This window comes from Triticum dicoccoides, chromosome 4B (genome assembly GCF_002162155.2).
Source record: "Triticum dicoccoides isolate Atlit2015 ecotype Zavitan chromosome 4B, WEW_v2.0, whole genome shotgun sequence".
NCBI classification, from domain to species: domain Eukaryota; kingdom Viridiplantae; phylum Streptophyta; class Magnoliopsida; order Poales; family Poaceae; genus Triticum; species Triticum dicoccoides.
This window is the reverse complement of record NC_041387.1, coordinates 18621192-18626367: the sequence shown is the minus strand read 5'-3', so window position 1 is coordinate 18626367 and position 5176 is coordinate 18621192.

Here is a 5176-nt window from a genome sequence, read left to right as displayed (position 1 = left end):
AACAACGGTGCTTGTGCCCGCGGGTGCAAGGACTGTTTACTTTACGCAAAGTTCTTTTAATGCAGTTGTCTGTTGCATTGAGTTTACACTATGGGTGGGACTCGCAACTTAATACCAGCGAGATGTTCTGGATAGATATCTCAAGGTGGATGATTAGTAGTAGATGCAGATGGATTTCGGTCTACTTGCCTTGGCGTACCGCCCATGCTTTGAACCTCAACCTCTCTTGCAGCATAGTTAGCATTGGTTTGCGCACACAATTCTGTCAATTGCCCAGCTGTAATTTGTTTACCTCGCATAGCTGTTTTATCGTCTTTTGGGAGAGAGACATCACTAGTGAACATCATGGGACCCCGATCCATATTACCATCATTGATCACATCCGCTATTTACTTTACGCTTTTATTTACTATTTGCAGCAATACCTATCACTATTATCACTTGCGTTTGATCCTTTGTAAACGACAAGGCCGGAGGGATTGACAACCTCTCTGTACTCGTTGGGAGCAAAGTTATTTGTATCTGTGTGCAGGTCCACGTTGATTGCTAATATCGGCGCCGTTAGCAGTTGACACCTTCTTGTTGAAACTGGGAGTCTCGAGGAAATCGATCCTTGGTATCTTTGCCAAGGGAAAACTGCCGCTACACTGCATCTCAAACCTTCCACTTGGGGTAACCAATGAGGGGCGGGAAGCCGTCAGCACGAGCTAGCCCGCCGCAGCCTCCCCAAGCGACAACAATAGCTCATGCTGCCGACCGTACGAAAGGGGCCATCCCCACAGTGCAGTCCCCGCCACGACAGCCAGAGCGAGCACCACCGAATCAAGACCCTGACAACGTCTCAATGGCTTCTTCTGACCCTCGAGCACGTCCAGGCCAACGTCGAGCCCCGGAGGATAGGCGGAGAGGAGATGCGCGCGTCGTCGAGCAACGCTGCGACGACCTTCGCCAGACCAACGGGTACGACGGCCTCAACGTCGATGAGCTTGTGCTCGGTGTTGGCGGGTGCCTACCTTTCGAGGCTGGCTGCCCTGCCTTTACACGAGAGATGCGGCAAGTCCATTGGCCATCCGTTCACACGTTCAAGCCAGAGATACCTGAGAAGTACGACAGGAGGCTGAACCTAGCAGAGTTCCTGAGTATCTACACCATCATTGTTCAGGCTGCCGGGGGAAGAGATGAGAAGGTGTTTGCCAACTACTTCCCTTTGGCTGTCAAGTCCAATGTGAGGTCTTGGCTGATGCACCTACTGGAGAACTCCATCTCGTCGTGGGCCGACCTCTGCCATGAGTTCATTCGCGCCTTCACTGGCGGCCATCAGGAACCCGGCAGGCCCAATGATTTGCAGCTTCTCCAGCAGAAGGAAGGAGAAACTCTCCGTAAGTATTTACAGAGATTCAGCAGAGCTCATAGAAATATCCCAAATATCCATCCGACAGCCGTAATAGCTGCCTTCTAGTGCAATGTGCGCAACCGCTGCATCCGTTCCAAGATGAACTTGCGGTTGCCGAAGACTGTGAATGAGCTTTACACATTAGTGGATAAGTGTGGTTGGATGGAGGAGGGAAGGAGATTGCCCGGAGAGGAAGATTGTATCAATGTTGATTTAGAGGATGAGGATGAATCAACTAGTCAGAAGAAGAGAAAGAAGCGGAGAGATAAGGCAGTGATGACTGTTGAAGGATCTGGTACGCCTAGTATCGGCAAGAAGGCCAAAGCAGATGTCCCCAGCAAGGAAGTTGCCGTGTGCACTGACTGCAGGGAAGCCGCTGTTGCCGAGAAAGCCGGGAAAGGTGATGGGCCGTATTGCAAGATTCATCGGACCAAGGGCCACGACCTTCAAGAGTGTTATCAGGTTGAGCAGCTTGTCAAGTAGCAGAAAGCAGAGTATGAGAAGCATGACAAGGAAAAATGTCAGAATGTTGCTGGCGGTAAGGGCCAAGGTGGTGAAGCAAACCGCCCCGACAAGCCCTTTCGGAAACATGGAAAGCCCGCCAGAGGTCGACAGAAGGAAGCCTGTAATGATGAGAGTGATGGAGGGGATGAAGAGGAAACCAGTGAGCAAGAGTTTCAGAAGGCCACAGACGCCCCTGTGCATTGACGAGGTGCATCTTTGCACGCTTCTCACCGCCGGCTCAAGTGGTGGGTGCGAGAAGTCAATGTCATGGAACCACCGCCAGAGGCCCGGAAGCCGCTCAAGTGGTCCCGTACGCCCATCATCTTCGACGAGGAGAACCATCCTAGCCACACCACTATGGTAGGATGCTTCCGTTGTTGGTCTCTCCAACAATCCGCAACCTCAAGGTCACAAAGATGCTGGTGTACGGCGGGGCCGGGTTGACTCTGATTTCCCCGGCAGTCATCGGCAAGCTTCAAATAGGAGAAGAGTTAGAGGTTACCGACACGTTTCAAGGAGTTAATCCCGGCAGGAGCCGTCCTAAGGGAAAGATCACGTTGCCGGTAACATTTGGGGGAGAACTGAACTACCGGACTGAGAGGATTGTGTTTGATGTGGTTGATCTCCCCCTGCCATACAATGGGATTCTGGGACGCCCGACCCTTGCTAAGTTCATGGCAGCATCTCACTATGCCTACAACACCTTGAAGATGCCTGGGCCATTGTGAGTCATCACCATCCCATCAGATGAGAAGTATGCCATTATTTGTGTGGACAAGATGTATCGGGATGCGGTCGCGGCAGAGGCCGCGACAGCGGCATCTCCCGCCAAGGAAAGCAAAGAAAAGAAGAGAGGCTGTAAGACCTCCGGCAAGGAGTCCGGGAAGCGTGCCCCCACCGAGTGCATGACACCCGTTGACGACATGCCGGAGTGCTCCAACAGCAAAAGATCCAAGGTTGTTGTACCTCAAGTGAAGAAGGTCCCGACATGGCTGGCTGGCGTTGATGATACCTTTACTATCAGCGCCACCCTTGATGACAAATAGGAAAGCACGCTCATTGTCTCCCTGCGGGCGAATATCGATGTGTTTACCTGGCAGCCATTTGATATCCCCAGTGTTCCCAGGGAGGTAATTGAGCACCACCTTGTTGTCTGCCCACATGCCCGACCTGTCAAGCAGAAAGTATGGAAGCAGGCCTTGGAGAGGCATCAGTTCATTGCGGAAAAGATCAAGAAACTTGAGGCAACTGGTTTGGTCAGAGGAGTATTGCACCCCACGTGGTTGGCAAATCCACTGGTAGTCCGGAAGGCTAACGAGAAATGGAGACTTTGCATAGATTTCACAGATCTCAACAAGGCTTGCCCGAAAGACCCATTTCCTTTGCCGCGCATTGATCAGATTGTGAATTCCACTCCAGGTTGTGATTTGCTCTCATTTTTGGACGCATACTCTGGGTATCAACAAATCTTAATGTCCAAGGAATATGAAGAGAAGACATCGTTCATCACCCCACGTGGTACGTACTGCTTTGTCCGCATGCCTTTGGATTAAAGAGTGCCGGGTCCACTTTTGCAAGGGCAATCCAGATTGGTTTTGAGCCACAGTTGCACAGAAACATAGAAGCCTATATGGATGATATTGTGGTAAAAACCAAGAATAAGGCCACCCTTATTCAGGATTTGGAAGAGACATTTGATAATCTGCGCAAGATCAATCTAAAGCTCAACCCGGAGAAGTGTGTATTTGGTGTTCCCTCCGGCAAGCTGCTTGGGTTCTTTGTGTCCCATCGTGGGATCGAAGCCAACCCCGACAAGATCAAAGCCGAGTAGATCCGAGCGCCAAGGACATTTAAGGATGTGAGGCGCCTGACAGGATGTGTAGGGAAGGGCGGCGGCGGCGCGGGGCGAGACGACGAGGTTGGGGCAGAGCGCGGGTGGGCGGCGGCGGGGAGGGGCGAGGGAAGGGCGGCTGCAGGCCAGAGCGCGGGTGGGGCGGCGGCGACAACCGGAGCAAGGGAAGGGAAAGGCGGCGGCGGGCGGAGCACTGGATCGGGCGGCGGCACGGGTCGAGGGTGGGGTGGAGGGGTGGCCGGGGAGATGGGTAACGTGTGGTGGGGGGCTAATCGCACCGGATAAGGCCAATGTATATGCTCCTATAGCATTACAAAATTTGGCTCACATGGCAAAGCACGAGCACATACATAGTCAGTATATAAACGAATGTCCCGTCGATACAAACAACACATTAGTCGGTTCTTTCATAATTCATTATTTCGTTGGGAGCAACAAGTACAAGTGTAGCACATCCGTGTCTGATTGTTCACATATGCTTTGTAAAACCATTCAATATTCTAATGCACATTCCCATTCCATTAAAAAAACACGTATGAAGGAAATAGAATTAAGATCGGAGTAGGCTGTTACAGTTTTCTGCTTTAAGCATTCATGAACATATATAGGTAACAAGTCGTTTAAAACACACCATATATATATATATAGGCACGCTAAACTAAGCCCGAGCGCATTATAACTTATTCTGCGCTCCGGCCATTCAAACCACGCTCGAACTCGCTAATTACAGAAGTGACCACGTCCCAACCAAAGTTCCACCTGATGGTAAAAGACTCTAGTACATTACCATGTGTGACAATGACTTTTACTATCCAGACCCACAAGTCCCTTCAACTAGTAAAATTGACTAGTAAATTACTATATATCACACTGTTGTTACTATCGCTCTAGCATGTGGTAAAATTGATCAACAATTACATATTTTGAACAATTAGATCTTGGTTATAATTTTCTCACCGTGCGTACATGTAACATTATGATTACTTTGAAATCAATTTTACTAGAGAGGTCACGTATTTACTACATGCTATCTGAGATTTTATTAACAATTTCCATGCATCTATAGTAAACATATTACTATTTTTGTGGGTATAGTAAAGAGATTACTAATTGTACTACATGTTATTCTTCTGATTATTTTGCCAGGAATGTGTAGTAAGGTGGTTAACATGCTTTACTAACGCTAGTAGAAAACAGGGCTATGGTCACGGGGCAATATTCACATTAGTCCCGGTTCAGTCATGAACCGGGACTAATGTGAGCATTGGTCCCAGTTTGTGCGGCTAAGGCATTAGTCGCGGTTCACTCGGGCCCTTTAGTCCCGGTTTAAGACATGAACCGTGATTAAAGGGTGCGATGACCTTTAGTCCCGGTTCGTGCCTCAAACCGGGACTAAAGATTAGACCTTTAGTCCCGGTTTGAGGCAC